This window comes from Camelina sativa, chromosome 20 (genome assembly GCF_030686135.1).
Source record: "Camelina sativa cultivar CO46 ecotype springtype chromosome 20, ASM3068613v1".
Lineage (NCBI taxonomy): Eukaryota > Viridiplantae > Streptophyta > Magnoliopsida > Brassicales > Brassicaceae > Camelina > Camelina sativa.
In genome coordinates, this window is record NC_141899.1 from 20,884,839 (window position 1) to 20,909,221 (window position 24,383).

General features: G+C 35.5%; 3 pseudogenes across 1 annotated transcript; all 3 read left to right on the plus strand.

The window, feature by feature from the left end:
• The first annotated feature begins 11,498 nt into the window (after window positions 1–11,498).
• On the plus strand, window positions 11,499–12,454 carry LOC147919234 (agamous-like MADS-box protein AGL80 pseudogene; annotated as a pseudogene). Its single transcript, XR_015592943.1, has one exon. The product of XR_015592943.1 is annotated as an agamous-like MADS-box protein AGL80 pseudogene (transcript).
• Window positions 12,455–14,398: 1,944 nt separating this feature from the next.
• Window positions 14,399–16,328, plus strand: LOC147919235 (uncharacterized; annotated as a pseudogene).
• A 19-nt stretch (window positions 16,329–16,347) lies between these two features.
• On the plus strand, window positions 16,348–17,289 carry LOC147919236 (uncharacterized; annotated as a pseudogene).
• The last annotated feature ends 7,094 nt before the right edge of the window (window positions 17,290–24,383 follow it).

The window sequence follows — 24,383 nt, forward strand, 5'->3', positions numbered from 1 at the left end:
AAACTGCACTATGCTTTTCTGCTATCAATGCCTATATTTCTTGTAGTGACATAAAAGAATAAATAGTAAGAATAAGGTTTAGAGATTAATTCTTAAAATCGAATACAAGATGTAAAGACTTCTCCTTATGAACACTAGTGTATCAAACGAACAAAAGAAAGAGAAAGAGTTGGTGAACTTCAAAGGCTTCAAGGAGAGGAACGAGAGAGAGCTTCTGGTCGTCGGCTGCTCCTCTGGTCGTCTCTTGGCTGCTCCAATGATTGCACACTCTAAACCCTAGGGTTTAGATGAGTATTTATAGGGTTTTGAAGGCTTAGGGTTCTGTACGGGTAAAAACATCTTTTCTTGTTGAGTGCAGGACAAGGGACGGCTGAGGAAGGTTCTGGACCGTCGTGACTCCTCTGGACCGGGCCGCCGTGAAAGTTGCTAATCGGACCGTCATCAAAGTGCACTTGCTTCAAACTTATCTTCTCGTCGGTTTAATACACGTTCTGGTAAATCAGGCATATCTTCCAATTGACTGAACGAAATAGCTTGATTTCATTTGGAGGAGAACGATGACTCTTCCATCTTTCCATAGACACCAATATCGTCAAAATGTGAGTTATGGAAGTTTTTCAAAAGTATCTTGTACTGTAAAACTCTGAATCTATTCTGAAACGTATTTTCCTTATCTTTTGGTCCTTTTTGCTATAAAACCAGTAAAACCTTCTTTAAACCTAAATAATGTCATTAAAGCCTTTAAATCATGTAAAACTCTTCCTAAATTCATACTAACACTATAGCTAAACTAGGTAAATTAATGATGTTATCAGTGAGTTTCTGAGAGTCCTTGGACGGGCGAGGGATGTGGATATTCATATAGCAGGGGAGTTGAGGCCAGCGGATTTGATTATCAGTACCGTGGAGTTGTATGATGTTATCATGGGGATGGATTGATTGCGTCGTCATAGGCTACATCTGGATTTTCATCAGGGTAGAGTGGTGTTTGAGCGTCCAGAAGGGAAGTTGGTATTTGAGGGAGTAAGACCGACTTCAGGAGTCTTGTGATCTCGGACATGTAAGCCGGGAAGATGATCGAGAAGGGGTGTGAGGCCTATCTGGTTACAATCTAGATGTTGGAGTCACTAGGGCAGTCTATGATTGGCGGCATTCAGGTTGTTGAGGAAATTGAGGATATGTTTCAGTCGTTGCATGAGTTATGACCATCGCGGTTTGATCCCTTAACGATTGAGCTGGAACCGGGGACTACGCCGGTATCCAAGGCGCCTTACAAGAAGGCTCCAGCAAAGATGGTAGAGCTAAAGAAGCAGTTGGAGGATCTTTTGAGGAAGGGATTGATTCATCCTAGTATTGCACCGTGGGGAGCGCTGATGTTGTTCGTTAAGAAGAAAAACATGAGTTTGCGCTTGTGCATTGATTATCGGGGTTTGAACTGGGTCACTTTGAAGAACAAGTACCCTTTTCCCATGATCGATGAGTTGTTGGATCAGCTGAGAGATGCTACTTGGTTCTCCAAGATTGATCCGTCGGTATATCATCAGATTCCGATAGATGAAGCAAATGTGAGGAAGACTGCTTATAGGATGAGAAATGGGCATTATGATTATGTGGTGATGTTTTTTGGGTTGGCTAATGCACCAGCAGCGTTCATGAGGTTGATGAACAGTGTGTTCCAAGAGTTTTTGGATGTGTCTGTTATCATCTTCATTGATGATATTCTGGTGTACTCTAAAAGTTCTGAGGAGCATGTAGTACACTTGAGAGCAATGTTGGAGAAGCTGCTGGAGCAAAAGTTGTATGCCAACTTGAGCAACTGCAGTTTCTGGCAGAGGGAGATGGATTTTTTGGATCACATTGTCTGCAGAGAGAGTTTTTGTGGATCCAAAGAAGATTGAGGCCATCATGGATTGGCCTAGACTGCCAAATGCCACGGAGATCAGGAGTTTCTTTGGTTTGGCGGGTTACTACAGGAGATTCGTGAAGGGTTTGGCGAGCAAGGCACGACCGATGACTAATTGACAAGGAAGGATGTTTTGTTTGTTTGGTCACAGGAGTGTGAAAAGGGCTTCACAAACCTGAAGGAGATGTTGACTACTACGCCAGTGTTTACACAAGCATTCAATCAACATCTACAACACAAAGCATACAACGAACCCGTACCTAGAACCGTATGGGCTCTGATACCAAACTGAAACAACCCGACCCTTTTTTTTTTTTTAATATCCTAATATCTAGTGATCTCATACTCACTAGCAACCTACCCCAAACAATAACAGCGGATAACCAATAAAGAATCCAATAAACCAATAACGAATAAATGAATGACATAATATCATTTCAGCAATAATCCAAAACATAAAAACAAAGTCATAGAACCAGCCCCTGTTTTAAAAATCGGGCGCCTAGCCGATTACGCATCCGCCTAAGCGCTGATCGGAGCATACCCGCGGCGATTTTGACCAAATTGGTCATATTAGTCGGTACCCGACTTATTACCCAATTAAGTGATTAAAATCGGATATTCGGCCGATTTTTAAATTTAAAAAAATTGTACTGTACTACAAACTGGCCTTAATTATATCAAGCCCAGTTTTAAAGTAACTAAAATCATGAGATTTGGATTTCTGTATTTTTAACTAAACAAATCCTCCAGAATCCTAAAAATTATTAAAATCCTAATCCACAAAAATGTTTTGAATAACAGTGGATTTTAAAGTAGATTTTTAAATCATCTGTTCAATAACAAAGGATTTTAATGGATTTTAAAATAGTTTTTTAAATCACCAGTTCAATAACAGTGGATTTTAATAGGCTTTTTAAAATCCATGATTGAATAACATAGAATTTGTAAATTTCACACAAATCACTTAAAATGTCAAGTTGAATATACCTCCTAAGTTTCTAGTTATCAGTTCTCTAGCAGCCGATATGGGATACTGCCTTTATATGTTTTTAAAAAACAATTTATTAAATAAAACTATGATCTGTACGCGAGTCAGTGTGTTTTCTTTTAGCACCTACGTGAGTTAATAATGTATGCACAAGGGTGAGTGTTATTTTCTGTCATATTACTATTTTCATAATATATTTTTCTTGTACAAGCTTTATTTTGTTTTATTATTTTATTATAAATGGAGCAATTATATTATAGTGATAGATAACTAATATATTAGAAATATACATTAGTTAGAATCTTACTATATTTTTCAAATTTTGTTTTAACTGAAATTTATACTATAATAAAATTTATTACATAACAACTTAGATTTTTAACATCATATATTTATTATATTAAATTATAAATATATTAATTATTAAAAACTAGTCCCCGATTAATCCCCGATTTTTCTTCTAGGCGCTAACCTCACCGCCCGACTAACGCCTAGCGATTTTTAAAACAGGGGAACCAGCAATCCTAACATCCGTTATAGACCACTAAGTTCCATTCTAGCATCCTAACAAAGACAGAGAGCAAACAACCGAGTCTCTAGAACATCCTCCTCTTCATAGCCTTGATTCCACGATCAAATTTTGCCTTTACCTGTGCCACAACACAAAATAGAGGCGTAACTATTATCAGAAATACTTACTGAGGCAATCCTTCCATCTACTGGGCTATTATACACACAAGCAATTGAGATATCTCTAACCAACAAACAACAAACAACAAACAAACCAGGACAATTGCATCGATCGACACTGATTGGGGTTGCATCGACCGATGCAAGCCTCCATCGACCGATGCAAGACTCACCTGCATCGACTGACACCAACACTGCATCGATCGATGCATGTTTGACATTTAACGAAATCTCTAATTGCATCGACCGACACCTCCACATGGCATCGACCGATGCTCTTAGACCATCTCCAATGGTTTTCCCTATTTTTTCCTCTATAATAGGGGAACTCTATAATAGAGGTGAGTTTTACTCCAATGGTTTCTCTATAAAATAGAGATTGCTATTTTTTTCTCTATTTATAGAGGAACCTTTGTTAAAAAAAAAAATAGGATTTCTCTATAAATAGAGGAAAAAATAGCAATCTCTAATTTAGAGTTGAAAATAGAGGACCATTGGAGTAAAACCATCCTCTATAATAGAGAAACCCTATAATAGAGGCAAAAATAGAGGACCATTGGAGATGCCCTTAGGTCAAATCGCACCGTCTTCGCATTGCATCGATCGACGCACATGCCGAGCATTGTCTTCCCCGAAGCTCCTCACCAGATCTCCGTACCTAAACCACCAACACATGATCCAATGCCACAAAAGAGCCTCTCAAAGCCCCAAGTGACTCATAAATATTCTAACAAGCCAAGGAATCAACCACATAACACATAAACAAGAAAATCAGAGAAATCTCAAGCTTAGATAAGCCATGTTCATGCACTCACCTTTGCCAAAGAAGAATCTGACCCTACACCAACGACTATGCGCTCCTAACAAGTTCCTACAACAATCCCAGCTACAGATCTCCCTAAGAACAGCCACAAATCACTAAACTCTCATGAACGCTTAATAACTTCTTTCTCTCTTACTTTTTTTCCTCTCAAAAACGGCTAATTTCCACTAATGACGACACCAACTCGACTTAAGGGTTTCCAAATCCCAAAACACAGCTAAACACGTGTTTAACTTAAGTTGTCCCGCACAAAACCGACCTTGCATCGACTGATGCAACTCCTCGATGCAACTCCTGCATCGACTGATGCAACTCCTGCATCGATCGATGAACATCCCAAACTAGGAATCCGGTTCGCAGATGTTACAATGCGTCGGTTATAGAAGTGATACAAAGTACGAGCTTTTGACTCTGCGTCAAAAATTTAAACTGTCGTAAAACTCAATAAAACCGATGAAATTATATTGACGTATATGTTAACGTCATTTGATCAACCGAAGCCAATATAATTTGTATCGGACGCTGTTAAGTCGGTCTGAAAACCGACGTCAATACTTTTGTGTCATTTAGTAACTGACGTTATCATAAATATAAAACGTCATTAAAAGCCGGTTATCTTATTGTGAGGGGTGCGTCGGTCGATGCAAGGGGGTCTGCTTCGATCAACACTAGGAGTTTGTCGGTCGATGTAACCTTCGCCAGGTGTCTGTGTCGATCGAGGGTGTCGGTCGACATAAACCTTTCAGCAGGCGGATGACTTTTGCTGTTCCTATTTTGATTGTTATTTGTTGCTTGTTGATTGGAGATTCTCAATTGCTTGTGTATAGCCCAATAGATGGGAGGATTGCCTCACTGGATATTTATGATAATACTCACGCGTCTTAATTGTTGTTTGTGATGCAGGTAAAGGCAAAGTGTTATCGTAGAATCAAGGCAGTGAAGAGGAGAATGTTCTAGAGGCTTGATTATTTGTTCTATGCTGTTGTTAGGTTGCTAGAATGGAACATAGTGGTCTTGAATGGTTGTTTAGGTTGCTGGTTCATTGTTTTATGACTTGGTTTTGCTATTTGGCATTGATGGTTAGATGTTATGGAATTAATAATGGTTATTTAATTCATTGGTTTAATGTTTGGTTATTTCCGCTGTTTGTTTTGAATGTGGTTAGGAGAATAGTGAGTATGGGATCACTAGTTTAATTTTATATTAAAAAAAAAAAAAAAAAAAAAAAAGAAAAACGGGTTGGGTCGTTTCACTCCAACATCAGCCAAACCATGCCCCAAACATCAAAATAACAGGCACACAAGAGAAAAATCAACCACACAATTACATAAAGAGAGATTTAATCGCTTATATTAGTTATGGTAGTGCACTCACCTCTAAAACACAAAGTGTCTAACAAAGAGAACGACACATACAGCCACATCAGCCTCCTAACCGTCACCACACACTCAAATCTCCTTCTCCATAAATCTTCCAAGAGCAGGAACATAAAACTCTCTCTTCGATCAAATAAACTCTCAGGAAACTTTCTCTCTTCTCTTTCACAAAGGAGGAATAAAAAGAGACTCCTAAACCCCTAAAATGTTGAGACTCCCTTCTTAAACCAAGTCCTAAGGTTTTCTTTCAACCACACCAAATCGGAGAAACATAAATCAAACCACAATCCAAATCAGCTTATGGTGGCAAGCGATACCACCTACCACCTATGGTGTCGATTGATACCCCCAACCAAAAACCAGTTCGCAGACGCTACATTTTTCTTTGTTAACTAGTCACTTTTAATATCGTCGGTTTTTATTTGAACAAATTAGCAACAAAAACACAAGCGAATATTATTGACAACAAAATAGAAACTGATAGTAAAAATATAATGTAAGTGTATGTGGGCAAGCTCAAGTTGAAGATGAAGTTTAGGAAGTTGTACAAAATATGTCTGCACAAGCTTCTGTCTCGGCACAGGCATCTGATGTATGCTCAAGACTCTGTCCTACAAAAGAGCATCAAAGGCATGTTGATCTTGTCTGTATGTCTTGGTTTTGAAGATTTATGAAGATATATTTAAGCCACGTTTTGGGATATTACTTGGAGGTAAAGCACGAAGAAAAAGGAAGCACGAAGAAAAAGGAAGCTTGAAGATATTTAGAAGATTTAATGGAATTAGGAAATATTTGTTTAACAAAGAATAAAGTTAAATGGAATATTTCCTCTTGATTTTAGGAAAGTTGTTAGCCTTGGGAGAGGCACGAAATCCCTTAAATATAGAGGGTCTAAGACTTAAAAACTTATTTCTCTAGAACGTGAAAAAAAAAAAGGAAAAACCTTGTAAGCCTTTTGGCATCTTTGGAGAGAAAAGGGTGAGGGTTTTGTTTCTAAGTGAGAGTTTTGGGTGTAGATCATTGCTGTTAATCTTAGGGATATCTTAGGGAGTTGGAAATATATTGGAAACAAGCTAAGAGAAGATCTTAGGGTTGTGTAAGTCCAATATTGAACGCTAACTGTCATTTTGTTCAAGAACTATTTTCAACAAAGGTTGAGGACGTAGGCATTTGCTGAGCCTCATTAAAAATTGTGTGTCTCCTGTCTCTTCTACATTAACAAGTGGTATCAGAGCGGGCATCTGTGCAGAGTCTAACTCAACTAACAGGTGAAGATCTTGGGAAGAAGAACATGGAGGCACAATCAATATTATTCATGGCAAACAACTTATTGATGTTAGATCCAAATCATTATGGGATGTGGAAGGTGTTGATGATGCATATAATTAAAGGAATTCATAAAGATGCATGGACAGCAGTTGAATGTGGATGGGAGTCGCCAAAACAGGCTGTTGTTGTTGTAGATTCTGACGGGAATCAAGTGGCTGTTGAAAAACCCAAAACAGAGTGGTCAAAGTCTGACAAAGCATTGTCCACACTCAATTCACTGGCACTTTAAGCAATATTTAATGGCGTTCGCAGGGATCAGTTCTCATTGATTCAAGGTTGTACATCTGCTAAAGAGGCTTGGGAGATTTTGCAAAATATCTTTGAAGGTACAACAAATGTGAAACGCACAAGGTTATATATTCTTGCTTCTGAGTTTGAGAACCTTAGAATGTATAAGTTTGAGAACATTACTGCTTTTAGTGGTAGAATATATGCTATTGCGAATAAAGCTAGAGCTCTTGGAAAGAATTAATAAAACAGGAAGTTGGTCAAGAAATTGTGGAGGGGTTTAGCTCATAGATATCATCCTGTGAAAATTGTGATGGATGTTGCTCTTGATATAGACAATATTTCTTTTGAGGAGGTAGCCAGTAAATTGTTGAGCTATGAGTTGCACTACTTATCGTCTGATGTAGGTAAGAACACATAAGGGATTGATGTTTGTTCAGTCTGTGATAATGAAGAGAACACAGAGGCTCGTAAAACGGAAGAACTTGAGAGTCTTGTGGTGAACAAAGGACGCAAAAGTTTGAAGATTACAGCCGAACAGAAAAGGAATAAGGTTCAGTGTCATGTGTGTCAGGGCTTTGGTCATTTTAAATCAGATTGTCCTTCAGTGAGGAAGAAAAGGATCAAGAGTCCGCATTCGCCAGAAAGGAAGAAAACACACACAAAAGCCTCAAACAAATAAGTTAAAGTTTGTTGCTCTTTGTGGCTCAATGGAACTTGCTGCTGATAAGTTGGAAGTGAAGTCTGATAATGGAACAACTTGTTGTACGAATCAGGACTCTGAGCCAGTAGAAGAAGAACTTAATTTATCGCTGAATGATCAAATCAACACTCTGAGGAAAGATTTGATACAAAGGAAAAAGGAAATTCAGAGGCTTGTCATAGAGAAGAATGACTTGTCAAGCAAAATTTCAAATCTGGAAGAAGATCTAGCTCTGGAGAAAGTAAAGTCTTGTGATTTAGAAAAATGTTTAGAAGATCAGTTAAGAAGCATCAAGATGTTGAGCAGAGGAACAAAGGATCTTGACAAGATTCTGACAACTGGTAGAACATGTAATGTCATATGGGATTTGGGTTACCATGGAAGTGATTCTAGTACAACTACTCAGTTTGTTAAAGGAGCAACCTTGGCTTCAAAGTCTGTAGATGCAAGTCGCTGTCTATCTCCATCAAAGGTCCGAAACGTTTTTTTCAGCAAGGAGACAGGTGACAACCGGCTGAAATCTTGGCAGGAGTCTGTACACAACAACTTTAAGAGAAGAGTGATTGGTTGTTGGTATTGTAGGAAACCTAGTCATATCAAAGCTCAGTGCTACAAGTTCTTGAAGAGGGTAACACAAGTCTTGAGAAGGAAGAAATATTACAAAGAGGGTCAAAGATTCAATCAAGTTTGGATCAAGAAGCATGATTTATATCGTCCTGAAGACTACACAAAGCATGCATCAAGGGACATACGTTTGTATTCTAACAGTGGCTACTCAAGGAATCATAGAGGTGTTCGAAGCAAGAGACGACATCTAAGACATGTGCATGAGAAATTCCAAGATTCAGGTCAATGGACAAAACGTTGGAGACCGAGATGTTGAGCCAAAGGATGTCGTCTCACAGACCAGATAATAAGAAGAAAGACAACTGTCTGTTTGACGACTGATCTGATGGTTTGTCAAGGTAAACTTGAGCTCTTAAAGTTTTTTTATGAGTTTTTCATTCAAGCAGGGGGAGATGGTGTAAGAAGAATATGATTCTTGATTATGGGGGAGTTTCCATGATGTTGTTTGATTTTGGAGGAGTCTTCAAGAGGTTGTGTTATGGATTTCCAAGAATCATGAAGTGTTGTGCTTGAGTTATAAAACTCAGTAAAAAAGGGGGAGAATGTAAGTGTATGTGGGCAAGCTCAAGTTGAAGATGAAGTTCAAGAAGCTGTACAAAATATGTCTGCACAAGCTTCTGTCTCGACACAGGCATCTGATGTATGCTCAAGCCTCTGTCCTACGAAAGAGCATTAGAGGCATGTTGATCTTGTCACTGTGTCTTGGTTTTGAAGATTTATGAAGATATACTTAAGGCAGGTTTTGGGATATTACTTGGAGGTAAAGCACGAAGAAAAAGAAAGCTTGAAGATATTTAGAAGATTTAATGGGATTAGGAAATATTCGTGTAACAAAAAATAAAGTTAAATGGAATATTTCCTCTTGATTTTAGAAAAGTTATTAGCCTTGGGAGAGGCACAAAATCCCTTAAATATAGAGGGTCTAAGACTTAAAAACTTATTTCTCTAGAACGTGAAAAAAAAAAGAGGAAAAACCTTGTAAGCCTTTTGGCATCTTTGGAGAGAAAAGGGTGAGGGTTTTGTTTCTAAGTGAGAGTTCTGGATGTAGATCATTACTGTTGATCTTAGGGATCTCTTAGGGAGTTGGAAATATATTGGGAACAAACTAAGAGAAGATCTTAGGGTTGTGTAAGTCGAATATTGAATGCTAACTGTAATTGTGTTCAAGAACTATTTTCAACAAAGGTTGAGGACGTAGGCATTTACTGAACCTCATTAAAAATTATGTGTCTATTGTCTCTTCTATACTAACCTGTAATACAAGTACTCGATCTAGGTAAATTTTTGTTATAAAAATCATATACTTTATAAATAGTGCAAACTTAAAAAAAAATAAAGAAATCAGGTAAACATTTTAAAATATATAACCACATTATATAAAATATGCTTTAGACCTCATACATTCTAGGACTGGCCCAGTGTACAAACTTTGAACCTACTAATGTGTAATTTGTTCTATAGATTGACGCAAGTATTTATTGTCATATTGGATTGTGATAAATTCAGAAGGTTTTCTAAAATACAAAATGTTGAATTTGTGGATAAATCTTATTTTTCTTAATAGATTTCTAAACAATATTTAATGTTCTGATTGGAAGATTTACATACTATTTATTGGCATATTGGATTTTTAAAGTTTTGGAAAGATATCCAAGTCTAAATAGAAAAGGCTGAATTGGTGGGAAAATCTTATTATTTTGAATGGATTTATAATTTCTAAATACTAATTAATTTTTTCTGTTACTTATTCTAAATATTTACATAAGTCTTTATTGTCACATTGAATTTTAATGGATTTCTAAATATTAGTTTATATCCATAGGTTGAATTTTAAAATCATTATGAATTATCAAGTTTTTATAAATCTTATATACATTTCCAAATTTGACCCAAAAATATATATATATATATATATATATATACATTTCCAAATTAATTAACATATACAAAAAAAATACCCTCTTAAGATAATTTATTTTTGAACAACTTTTTAAAAATATATTTAAAGATATGTAGGGTATGTGTGTCTTAGTAGTGAAATTAACCTCGAAATAATATATTTCCCTCTGTTTGATTGGGATTTTTAAGGCATCCAATTAAGAATAATGATGGTCATGGATAAGAAATAAAATTATTAAAATCAGCCCAATTACGCACGTTTTCTATATACCCATATATACAATTGTCGGTTCTTGTTAATACCCACACTTTTGCATATCAAGGAAAATTAATAGTTGATAAAGTGGGTAGTACCCTTCCTGCTGGAGGATTTTTCAGACCGAAGCGCTTTTTCGAATCTGCTGGAAGATTTTTCAGTGCTCCGGTCTTCCTACCCTCCTTCACCCTAGCTAGGATCCCACGAGACTTCAACACAAGGGCTGATTGCCTTGCTCGGTCTTCAAGACCTTTACTTTCTGAATCTACTTTTGTAAACTCTTATCTTCTTATTTGGGCCACCAATCTTGGAGTTATCTTTTAATTTTATTAATGTTTGGTCGAAAAAAAAAGTGGGTATAAATATATTTTAACAGGAAAAAAAAAATCTATTCAGACTCCTTGATAGTAAACTAGAAAAGAAAAAAAAAAGTAAAATAATAGTAAATAAAAGTAAAAACAATTACCCATAGTTGAATAGTAAATTTACTTCTATAGATATAAATATTTCTTTCCATTCAGTTATTACCAGTTATGATATCTTTTAGAAGGTATGATATAGATTTGTATATGTTTGAATTGTGATAAAATTTCTTTTTTTTTTTTAAATTGTGATAAAATTTCCTTATCTTAAACAATCAGATTATATATATATAAGGAGCACTAGTCCCTTCAAAAATTATAACAAATATCAAAAACAAAAGCAAAAAAAAAATTAAAAAAAAATAATGACGAGAAAGAAAGTGAAAATGGCTTTCATTGAAAATGAGACAGCAAGAAAATCAACATTCAAGAAAAGAAAAAGAGGTGTTCTGAAGAAAGCTCATGAGTTGGCAACTCTATGTGACGTCCCCATCTGTGTTATCGTCAACAGTGCATACGAGTCGAACCCGGAGGTGTGGCCATCGAGAGAGGCGGCTGACAAGGTTGTGTCCCAATGGAGGATGATGTCGGTGATGGACCAAACCAAGAAGATGGTGAACCAAGAGTCCTTTCTCCAACAAAGGATCACCAAAGCCACCGAGTCTTGGAGAAAGGCCCGGAGAGAGAACAAAGAGCTGGAGATGAAAAACATCATGTTTGATTGTCTTAGTGGCAAAACTTTGGTTTCTCGTCTCCCGAAATGTGATCTTCGAGATTTTGGTTCTGTCATTGAACAACATCTCAAAGATGTTACTCGTAGGATGGAGATTCTGAAGAGGAATGATGATGAATCATCTTCGTCCCTTGTTCCTATTGATGTCGCTACAACATCAAGTGTCATGCCTATGATTGAGATGGGTTCTTCATCATCAAGTGTCATGCCTATGATTGAGATGGGTTCTTCATCATCAAGTGTCATGCATATGATTGAGATGGGTTCTTCATCTGTTGGATTTCATGATAAGATTCGTGATCAAATTCAGAAGACTTTGAATATGAAGAACACCAATAAGGATTTGGATCTGAATAAGAAACAGTGGTGATCAGAATTTGATTGTATCTTAAGTTTTCGTTATTTAAATTTTCAATAAACCTTTATATTTGAGTTATGTGTGTTTTAGTTACATGTTTGGGTTGGTCTTGACATGTTGTTGTATTTTGTCATGAATGAAATTTCATTTTCTCTATTTAATAAATGTTTTGCCCATGATGTTATCTTGCTAACGAAGTTATTTATTAAACTTTACCCATAAAAACGATCGAAGTTGGATAAACTCTTACATCAAATAAGTACTTAAAACATGTTTATCAGTGAATCTAAAAATCAAGAGCTAGGATTATGAGAGACAATTTTATTAATCCCCAACTTTTGGTTGTTTTCTTCAATGTTTCATTAATTTAATTAAGGATATATAATCTTCAAAACTATAAAATAATTTTTAAAACTGTCAGTATCTTCGGGTTGAATATGATTTTGTAAACCAGAGAAAATGAAAGTCAAATTTAAAACTTTTATAAAGGTTTACTAACACTAAAACTAAAACTAATTTAGCTAAGTTAACGTAAATAGGAACTAATCTCGCCAAAAAACAAAGAAATTACAAATTCTCTTGGCAATTTAAAAAGTAAGATTGACCAAAACATGTAAATCGAGATTTTTACAATTCTTTACTATGTTTTTTTATAAAAAAAAATATTTATTCTATAATTTTTTTGGGCTAAGTTAACGTAAATAGGAACTAATCTCGCCAAAAAATAAAAAAATTACATATTCTCTTGGCAATTTAAAAAGTAAAATTGACCAAAACACGTAAATCAAGATTTTTACAATTTTAAACCATTTTGAATATAGAAAAATTATTATATTTTAATTACTATAAAAATCAAGATTTGTTAGTTTCTACAATAATTTCTTTATTTTTGAATTATAATAACACACGATCGTATATTCACAAAATACACACATTTTTAAACATTTTTATATAGGGAAAATCCCACAAAAAAACCTCAAAGTGACACCAGCTTCCAGTTTAAACATTGAAGGTTTTGTACTTCCACTTTTATACCTTAAAATGATAATATTGCTAATATAATACCCTAAATTAGCTTATATGTTCGTGACATCACAAAATTTAACAGAATTTCAGAATCTGTTAACAGAACTGTTAACAAAAGTTATCTCAGTTTAATTATTCGATTTATTGGCCACGTGCATCTGTTTTTTTTTTTTTTAATACTACTACATAAAACAAAATTTTAAATAAACTACAATTATTAAAAATGCTAAAATCCCCAAATCGTTTTGGGGGAGTTCATAAAAAAAAAAAAGACTCGACGAAAGAGAGAGACGTAGAGTAGAGAAAAGGAGAATCAAAGAATATAGCATTCCACTGATCGAAATGGGGTAAGAATTGTTTCAGCCTATCAGTTTTAGTTGATTATTACTGTTTATGATCTTCCCAATTGATTAGAAAGATTTCTGGGTTTCTGATTTTGACTTTTGCGATGTAATGTATCGATTGAATTCGTGTTTCTGGGTTTGAGTGGGTGGTTTCGTATGAAAATTGCAAGTGTTTTCATTTTTTTTTCCTTTTTACGAGACTAGAGATTGATGTTCTGCTTTTTTTTTTTCATTTTGTTATTATACAGTGAGGAGATGATTAAACTAACAATCCACTATGGTGGAGAAATGAAGAAAGTAGAAGATGATTACAACTATCTTCATGAATTAGGTTGTAAAATTGTCTTCTGGAAATTGGCAGAGGTTGGATGGATGAAGTTTGAAGACTGCTGTAGGTCTGAATGTGTTAAGGCCCCAATAAGTATCATTTGGTTCAAAGATGCAAGAGAGGAGATGAAGATGTTGCAGTATGTGTTTGATAGCTCAAATTTTGACATGCCCGAGCTACATTCTTCTGCAAAATCAACAGGTGAGATTGATGTATTTATTGAGCATGGTTGTCCAGATCATTTGATTGGTTCTGTTGATGGAACAAGTATAATGGCTGAGGGGATGGGAGAAAAAGGATATGAAGCTGATGAAGATGAGAGGATGGAAGAAGAAATGGATTATGAATCAGGTAATGATGATGACAGGCCGCCAAAGGAAGAAGATGACCCTGAGGAATCTGAAGATGAAACACATGTAGTTGAGAAAGAGGTTGATAACAATGAAAAAGAAGTAGTTAGTGGAACTGATATGTTGAATGAGAATCAGAATGAAGGTAAGGGTCAAACAGAGATCGATGATGCAGATGACGTTGTGATAGATGCAGGAAATGGGGCTAATGATGATAGGTTTCAGACAGTGTTTGACGAAGGTACAAAGACAACTGCAGAGTTTGATGAAGCTATGCGTAAATTGGCTGAAGAAGATGCAAAAAAAAAAAGACGAAGAAGAAGAAGAAACAGATCCAGAGTTTGGCTTAGAGGATGTAAATTATCCAGATACTCCAATAGAGTCAGAAGAGGAGTGGGAGCAATGGAAGAATCCACAACGAGAAAAAAGAAATCAGAAGTATCATGGAGATTTAAATACGAAGCCCTATATCTGGTTGTTTCAAACATTCAACAGTGGATTGGAGTTTAAAGATCAATTATTACGTTATTCTTTGAATACTCAATATGATATAAAGATGGCCAGGTCAGAAGCAAGTAGGATAGCTGCCATTTGTCGCACAAAGAAGTGCAATTGGAGAGTGTATTGTTCAGTGGAGCCTAGATTGAATAAGTGGATGGTGAAGGTATGTCACTACAAGCACAATCATGGAAAATCAAGTCGGGTATCAATGTTGAAACAAGGTGTGATTGGAGGGTTGTTTAGAGAAGAGATAAGAAGGAATGTTAACTTACCAGCTGCAGCGATAAAAGACATTATCAAGGAACGCTATGACATTGTTGTTAACATATCAAAGTGCTACAAAGGAAGACGAATTGCTCTAGATTCAGTCCTTGAAGCTCAATCAATACAATTTGGCAAACTATGGGATTATGAGAAAGAGCTTAGAAGGTCTAACAAGGACATCACTACTGAGATATTAACAGTTGACATCAATGGTAGACAACAATTTAATGGTTTCTACATTTGTTTTAAAGAGTTTCGGGAGAGTTGGTAGAAGTGTTGTAGACCTGTGATTGGCTTGGATGGTTGCTTTTTGAAGTGGGATTTAGAGGGTGATTTACTTGCAGCTATTGGTAGAGATGCAGATAACAAGATGTATCCAATAGCTTGGGCAGTTGTAACAGGGGAAAATAAAGATACCTGGGGCTGGTTTTTGCAGAAGCTTAAGTTGGATTTAAACTTGGGAATTGGCAAAAATCTTACCATCATTTCTGATAAACAGAAGGTAACATTTTGTTTTACTTTGGAAATTTATTTAAGAAAATTATTTTGATTGACAATTCCTAAACCTTAATGTCTTGACAACTATTTCAGGGTCTTGTTATTGCGGTTGCTGCTGAACTTCCTCAAGCAGAGCATCGTATGTGTGCAAGACATATTTATGCTAATTGGAAGAAGTCTTTCAACAGGTCAGAGTATAAAAACTTGTTTTGGGGTGTTGCTTACAGTTACCATGAAGGAGAATATGAAAAAAATATGCAGATGGTACATGCATATGATCCTGCTGCATATGAGGCGTTGCTTGTGATAGAGCCAAGAAGGTGGTGTAGAGCATTTTTCAACCCGGAATCTCATTGTGCTGATGTCCACAACAATCTCTCAGAAGCTTTCAATAGGACTATTAAAATGGCCAGAACAAAGCCTGTTATAACAATGTTGGAGGATATACGAAGACAAGCTATGACAAGGATATCTCGCAGGTGGTTAAAAGCATACAAGTTAGACTCTCATCTCACACCTATCACACTTGCTATATTGGAGAAAGCAAGAAAGGATAAGAAGTATTGTAATGTATTGCAAGACATTACGCAGCAGCAAATACTTGTATGAAGTTACAGAGTTCAACATTGGTTATTCAGTTGATTTGGCAACACATCAATGTGCATGTCGCCGATGGGATTTGACAGGTATTTTCTGTGAACCTGAATTTGAGTTTAATTTTTTGATGATATTAATATAAGTCTCATTAACTATGTTTGTTAGGCATATGATGCAAACATGCTGTATGTGTTTTAGACGACAATCAAGATAATCCAGAGAAGTATGTGGCTGATTATTACCAATCCTCTTACTTGAAGAACACATATGTGGATAATATAAAACCTGTCAATGGTGAGCAACTGTGGACGAAAACATGGAAACCTCCCCATTGGGATCCCTAATATTCGCAAGCCAAGAGGTAGACCAAAGAATCGTGACAGAAAAAAAAGAACCTTTTGAATCACTCCAAAATGCAGGAAAATCAACTAGACATGGGAGGATACCACATTGTAGCCAATGTGGTCAAGCTGGTCATATTAAAAGTGGTTGTAAAAATGAAACTGTTGTTGTGGAGGGACCAAAAAACAGACGTGGTAGACCTCGGAAACTTCCATTAGTTGAGGTACTTTCTCTCTCTTTTTTATTTGACCAATGCTTGATAATTGGTTTTAAATTTTCTCTGTTTTATTTGTGTGAATTAGGTTCAGCCACTACGTCAACCAAAGACAAGGAAACCTAGAGCCAATTCAGCTGTTAGCTCTCATCCATTACCAACCACTGAATCCACCACAATCGATCAAACTTCTTCTGCAATTAGCTCTCAACCGTTTCAACCGAATCAATTATCTTCTGCAGTTCATGCTTCTTCAAGTACACCACAGCCTTCAGTCTCCTCCAACAAACCAAAAAACAAGAAGCGTGGACGACCTTTAAAGACAAGAAAAGTGGAAAATGTTTCAAGAGGAGTTGGAACATTTTATAGTCCATTCACAGGTCGGCCATTTCAAGTGTTTGGAGACAAGGTGTATGATATGTCTAACAATGACCATCAACCTCCTCTTTGAATGTTCATGTCTTTCAGTTTCAGTTTTGGGATGAAAACTTTATGGTTTTTGTGTTGTCAATTTTAGATTTTGGGACAAAATATGTTTTTTTAAACAAGTTCTGGGAATTTTTTACTATGAATTATGTGTGTTTTATATTTATTTATTGTTTTTTTTTCCCTAAAGTTTTCCAGATTATCTATTCTAATTTATATAAAATAACATTTTATTAACACAAACAACGTTAACTACTGTTAACTGTTCTGTTAACAAATTAAAATTTCCGTAAAACTTCTGTTAACTTTTGTGATGCCACGAACGTGTAAGCCAATATGGGGTATTATAGTAGCAATATTATTACTTTGAGGTATAAAAGTGGAAGTGCAAAACTTCTAAGGTTTAAACTGGGAGCTGGTGTCACATTGAGGTTTTTTTTGTGGGATTTTCCCTTTTTATATATCAACATTGAATAATTAAATATTATTATCACTCTATTTTATATAAGATTTCTGTTTTACAGTACACGTCTTAATAAATTTTATGAAATTATATCTAAATAATATCAGTCACATATAATATAATAAATAACGTAAATAATATATCAAGGCAATGAGTAATTCTTGGATCACAAACAAGGTTTGAGGAAGACAACTTAATTAACAGCAATTTTGGTAATTTTTCTTTTGTTCAACATTTCTTTAATTTAATTATAGGAATTAAATCGTCAAAAAATTAATATGTACTAATTTAAAAAATCGTCATCTTATTATTTTTGACCAAATAAATCATCTATTTTGCATAGATTTTGCTGAACTACAGCTAGTGAAAAGCAAATTGAAAAATCTATTATTTTTGACTAACATTGAAGCTATATTTGGTTAAGTTTAACGTGAACAAGAACTTCTCTCGCCAAAAACAAAATTACAAATTACCTTGGAAAATAAAACTCTTAGAATTTTAATGGCCAAATCACTGAAGTTTCATTTTTTTAGTTTGATATTTTTTGTGAATTGAAACAGCAGACAGAATTTGTATTCACAAAAACATAAATTTTTTAAGTTTCTCATTAATCTTCTATAAACCTTGTTAGTATCAAAACCGAATAACTACGTACATTCACTATATTTTTATAATTTAATAGTTTCTACAATAAATGTCTTAATTTACACAAAACATAAATATGTATTTTGATAAATGTCTTAAATTACAGAAACATAAAATTGTATGTCGTTTATAATCTATTAAAATATGATAAAATATCCTCCCTCCATTTTTTATAGAATGATTTCCTGAGTTTATCACACATATTAATAAGAAACATTTAATGTTAACTTTTTTTAATTCATTTGATTTACAAATAACACCACATTCAAGAAACTTATATTAACTCTATTCTATATTATAATTATTATTTAATAATAGACCAATTAAATGTAGTTATCTAATTGTAATTAATTATCAAGTAAAAAGAAATGTAATAATTAGGGTCTAAAATCAACGATCGGTAGTGTATACAAACATATATAAACGATCAAAAAGTTTTTATTAGTAAAACTTAAAATCACATATTAGGTTTCCAAGAGAAAATTTTCATTAATGAACGGGGAGCCCGTTGCACGTTTTTTTTGTTTGGCCGGCCTATCTTCATAAGTATCCCCTATTGTCAAAGTAAGTGATGCTAGTTCTAGAGCCATTGATAGTCCAATTTAATACTATGTTAAACTGATTAACATTATAATAAAATTAAGTCAAATTTAACATAAATACGATTTTACCTCATCAAAAAAAAAGATACAAATTCTATTGAGAAATAACATTTTAAGATTTTTATTGTCCTAAATGCTTAAAATAAGTGTTTTAAAAGTTTTCTATTTAATTTATGTTTGAAATTATATTAATGAACAATATGTTCATATAATAGACATGTTATAAAGTTTTTCCTCTTATAAATATTTTATAAACCATATTACATATCAATATTAAATAAATTAATAAAAATTTACAAAAAATAGAATTAATAAAATAAATATATATATCAATATTAATGGCTTTTTCAGAAAACATAAAATTGTATTAAAATAAAATCCTTATAACAGTTAAATAAACAAAATAATATTTTCTCTATATATTTAAAAAGAGACATCAATTCTTACATGTCAAACTAATAACTATTCTCAGTTTTTTATTTTTCTTTGCTAAGTTAGACTATATCGATTTTTAAACACTTTTATTCCATAATATTTATCTTTATTATTCGAAAATAATTGCAAACATGTATAAATATTAACTAGAACTTATGAAAATTACATATTTTAAGTTTTTAAATAGTAAAAGCTTCCCTTATAACCCTTATAACACTTTTATTTAACAATTAAATGCATTTCAACACCATGCAATTATTTCACATGTATAACTTCTGAGACTAATTTCAGTACTTCTGATTTATGAATTGCCTGTGATAAATGTTAGGTTCTTAGCACATGAGTTTTGTGTACGGACCTTATTGGTGGGCAGGTTGAAGTCCCACTCTCACATTTTTTTGATTCTGGAGCAACTCATTGCTTCATTACCCTGGAGTGCGCCGAAAGCGCCAATATCAAAGGAGATCCTAGAAAGCAGTTGGGAGTTGTTAGATTCGCGGGAGGCCAGTTTCTAAGGGTGTTTGGATGGGCGAGAGGTGTTGATATTCAGATTGCAGGAGAGTTGATGCTAGCAGATTTGGCTATCAGCCCCGTGGAGTTGTTTGATGTCATCCTTGGTATGGATTGGTTGCATTGATACTGAGTACATATGGATTGTCATCAGGGTAGAGTAGCATTTGAGTGTCGAAGAGAGAAGTTTGTATATCAGGGAGTGAGGCCGACTTCGGGGAGTCTGGTTATGTCGGCTGTGCAGGCAGAGAAGATGATCGAGAAGGGGCTATAGGCCTATCTAGTTACAATTCCAATGTTGGAGTCAGTTGGGCAGTCTATGGTTTGAGGTATTTGGGTTGTTGAGGAGTTTGAGGACGTGTTCCAGTCGTTGCTGGGGTTACCATCATCTTGGTCTGATCCCTTCACGATTGAGATGGATCCAGGGATTTACGGCATTATCCGAGATGCCTTACAGGATGGCTCCAGCAGAGATGGCATAGTTGAAGAAGCAGCTGGAGGATTTGTTGAGCAAGGGATTCATTCGTCCTATCATTTCAGCGTGGGGAGCACCGGTATTGTTCATCAGGAAGAAGGACAGGAGTTTCTGCTTGTGCATTGATTATCGGGGTATGAACCGGGTCAGTGTGAAGAACAAGTACCTTTTCTCAGGAACGATGAGTTGCTGGATCAGTTGAGAGGTGCTACTTGGTTCTCTAAGAATTATATGGCGTTGAGTTACCATCATATTCCGATAGATGAGGCAGATGTGAGGAAGACGGGTTTCAGGACAAGTTATAGGCATTATGAGTTCATGGTGATGCCTTTCGGCTTGACTAATGCACCAGCAGCTTTTATGAGGTTGATGAACTGCGTATTTCAGGAGTGTTTGAATTTTTTTATCATTATTTTCATCGACGATATTCTGATGTACTCCAAGAGTCATGAGGAGCATGCGGTGCATTTGAAAGCATTCTGGAGAAGCAGCGGGAGCATAACTATTTGCTAAGTAGAGTAAGTGCATTTTCTTGCAGAGAGATATGGGATTTCTGGATCATACTGTTTCTGCAGAATGATTTTCTGTGGATCCGAAGAAGATTTATCATAGATTGGCCTAACCACAAAATGTCACGGAGATCAGGAGTTTTCTTGGTTTGGCAGGGTACTACAGAAGGTTTGTTAGGGATTTTGCGAGCAAGGCACGACGGATGACTAGGTTGACTAGGAAGGATGTTCCTTTTGTGTGTTCACTGGAGTGTGAAGACGGTTTTGCAAGCCTGAAGGAGATTCTGACTACTACACCAGTGTTAGCATTGCAAGAGCAGACTAAGCCTTATGTGGTTTATGCAACCTATAGCATTATAAACAAAGAGGCATTACTCAACAAACAACACAAGGTTTGAAAGAAAAGGCCGGGGTTTAAAGGTATGGCAAGGGATTGGGTCAAATAAATAGAGAGAGAGATTCTTAACCCAAAATTAAGTTCCATGAGCTAGCATTCATAGCCCATAAGCAATATATTTTAAAGATCAAATTAAATTCCAAATAATATAGAGATGCAGCAATGATCATACAAGCTTCACACAAGAAGAAGATGCTTTCAAGTGACACAATGCTTTAAGCTTAGATTCTTCATTTTTTACCAATGATTAAACAAGCACCAATGAACTATAAATGAGGGCTGTGGGTTCAATCCTAAGACTCTACTTCAAACATGGCAAATTCATCAACATTCCAAATGCAAAATGCATACTATATGCTTCTAGACTCAATCCTGAAGACAATAATAAATATGCAAAACTACATGCATTTGTTTTTGATTTTTTGAAAATTTTCATTTTTTTTTATTTTTCTCAACACATAGCTATTAACAATGCATCATACACAAAATAAAAATCAAAACAAAACACAATGTTAGATGGTTAGTCTCTCCCACCAAACTTATTTCACAACGTCTCGTTGTAAAAAAAAGTCGGGAAAAAGACTAACAGAAAAATAAAAACGAAAATAAGAAAAGACTCTATGTACAATGACTTGGAGTGTACCTCTAGTTCATGGAGGAGTAAAGGGAGTAGGAAGAGTTGCTATTGCATGGTGTTGGAGACTTCTATGCTCTCCTCTTCCTCCTTTGTCACCTTTCATAGGCTGAAGCTCTTGGTGGGTCATGAAAGCCAATAGCATTGCTAGCTTCCCCATGGAATGAGTGCCTCTCCATCTCATCTTCAACCATGTCTGCTGGCCCCTCACTTGAGTCCACAACCACCTGGATTAGGGTTAGAGCAACTTGCAATGGCAAGCTTTTCTTCCACATGCTTCAACTTTTTGTTCAAACCCTTCATTCCCTTTACAAGCTTCTTGATGGTCTTCCCTTTCCATTTGACAAATAGCTGGAGAAGGTGGATGTGGGTGTGCGCTTCTCTAAGAGCCTTGTTAGTAACAGCTTCTTTAAATGGTAGGAAGTCGTAGCACGCACTACCATAGACTGGACTTGGAGGAGCAGTTTGTCAAGGGTCTTTGGTTGGATCCTCCCTACATACTTCTTCTTTCTATGAAGCTTTGAATGGCATGCAGACCCATCATCCTTGAGTTTATAGAAGTAATCATCTGCAATGTGGCAGCTTGTTACAAACTGGTGATAAAGAGATGTGACATCTTTTTGAGGGAGTAGGAGCCTCTTCTTTTTCATGCTGCGCCAAATGAAACCTATGTATGCATAGAAGCCTCTCTCAGTCTATCTATCCAAATATGTAGTCTTCTTGAGATAAACTAGATCAAGCCTTGCAATTCCATGGTCAAATGTACCAAGCTCAATGCCCTTCGCTTCTAAAATGGGAGTGACAAGCCCGCCCATACTTAGAACTGGAATACTATCTGTTGTTGTTCATACCCAGCTTTGGTAATGAACCATTTTGTGTAGGAACACTGCCGCAACACAAGTGTCTTCGGCATTGGTCATTGGCGGATGCGCGATGTTGTAACCTCTTATGAATGTTTGCAGCCCTGCTATAAGACAGCCAATCTCATTGGCTTGAACTGTTCAAGTCTCTCTTCGGGGAAAGGGTATATGAGAGAGAACCTTGTGGGCATATCTCACTGTAGGATGCATGATGCTTGTGCTATTCACATGACCAGCTGTGTAGTTGCCTATGCCAATGCTTCCCCAAAAGTCATCATACTCCTCTGGGTCAGTGTAATACTCAAGCCTTGTACATGGTTGGAAAACATAAACAGTCCCCAACTCTCCAAAGGTCATCTTGTTTTGCTTCCCTTGAACCTTAAACTCAAAATGCCCAAGACCTTAGTCTCCTCCACCATCTCCTCATCATAGTAAGTGTAACGCCCGTGAACTGGAATCCCAGTTTAGGGGGTGCATTGTTATATATCATGGTTTTTTACGGTTTTTAACCATGATATAAGTATACTTTTTGAGTCTTTTGATTTGTGTTGTAGGATGTTTTTGAGTTCTTTTAGGTTTTCTAGGATTTTGGCATAGATGGAGCAAAGTGGAGCAATTTGGATCATTTTGAAGCATTGAACCAAAGAAATCAACTTGGAGTCGATCAAGAGTGATGGTGTCGATCGACGCCACCCTAGGTGTCAGTCGACACCCAAGTAAGCCGACACACAAAGCCTAAGTTTTGGAAGATTTACAAAATATCCCGAAGTTTTCCATAATTGCAAGACTAGTCCCTGACGTGTTTTAGGACATATCTTATTATATAAAGTTTGGTTCTCAAAGTTAGTAACTTACCAGATCGTGACACGTGTTAGTTTTAACGATCAGAGATTAAAATTAAAAACTCACGAGATCGTGACACGTGTCAGTTTTAACGATTATATATCCAAGTTAATAACTCATCAGATCGTGACACATGTCAATTTTAACGATCAAAAATCACATATCAAAGGTAGTAACTCATTAGATCGTGACACGTGCCAATTTTAACGATCAGAAATCACAGTTTTCAAGCTTGGTAAAACGATGCATAAGATAATTGTAATTTTATTATATTAAAAAAAAACTTTATTAATCCTAAAAGGAAAAAAAATTGTAAATACACCCCTCTACATAACCAAATAGATGATGATATATTTTTCACCAAACAAAATAATTTTGACTAGCTTTGTTTTTCTTGGTAAAATTTTCATTCTTTGTTTTTTATTAACCTTTTGTTTGACACATCATCGTTCTTGAACAAGTCTCGAAGGCAATTTGTTTGTTGTCTAATCGAAGCAACTATATAAAAAGATTCCTAGATATTACCATGTGTTTTCGTCGTCGTTTCATTGAATTTTGTTTCGTTTCTCAGTTTCATTCATACTACGCAATCTTTGACTTTGAAATGTTAAAAAAGTTTCTTATGCATAATAACTAAGGTCTTTGGGATTACAAATTTCTCACAGTGTTATTATGATTTCTATTAACTTGCAGGACAGGTAGCATAAAAAAAAGATGAATACACAAATGCAATATAACAACAGATATTAAATAACACTAGATCAACTAAACAGAAAGTGTTCTTATCGTCGAACGATAGTACGTCTTACAAGAAAGTGGGAAGCAAGAAATTTTTTTATAGG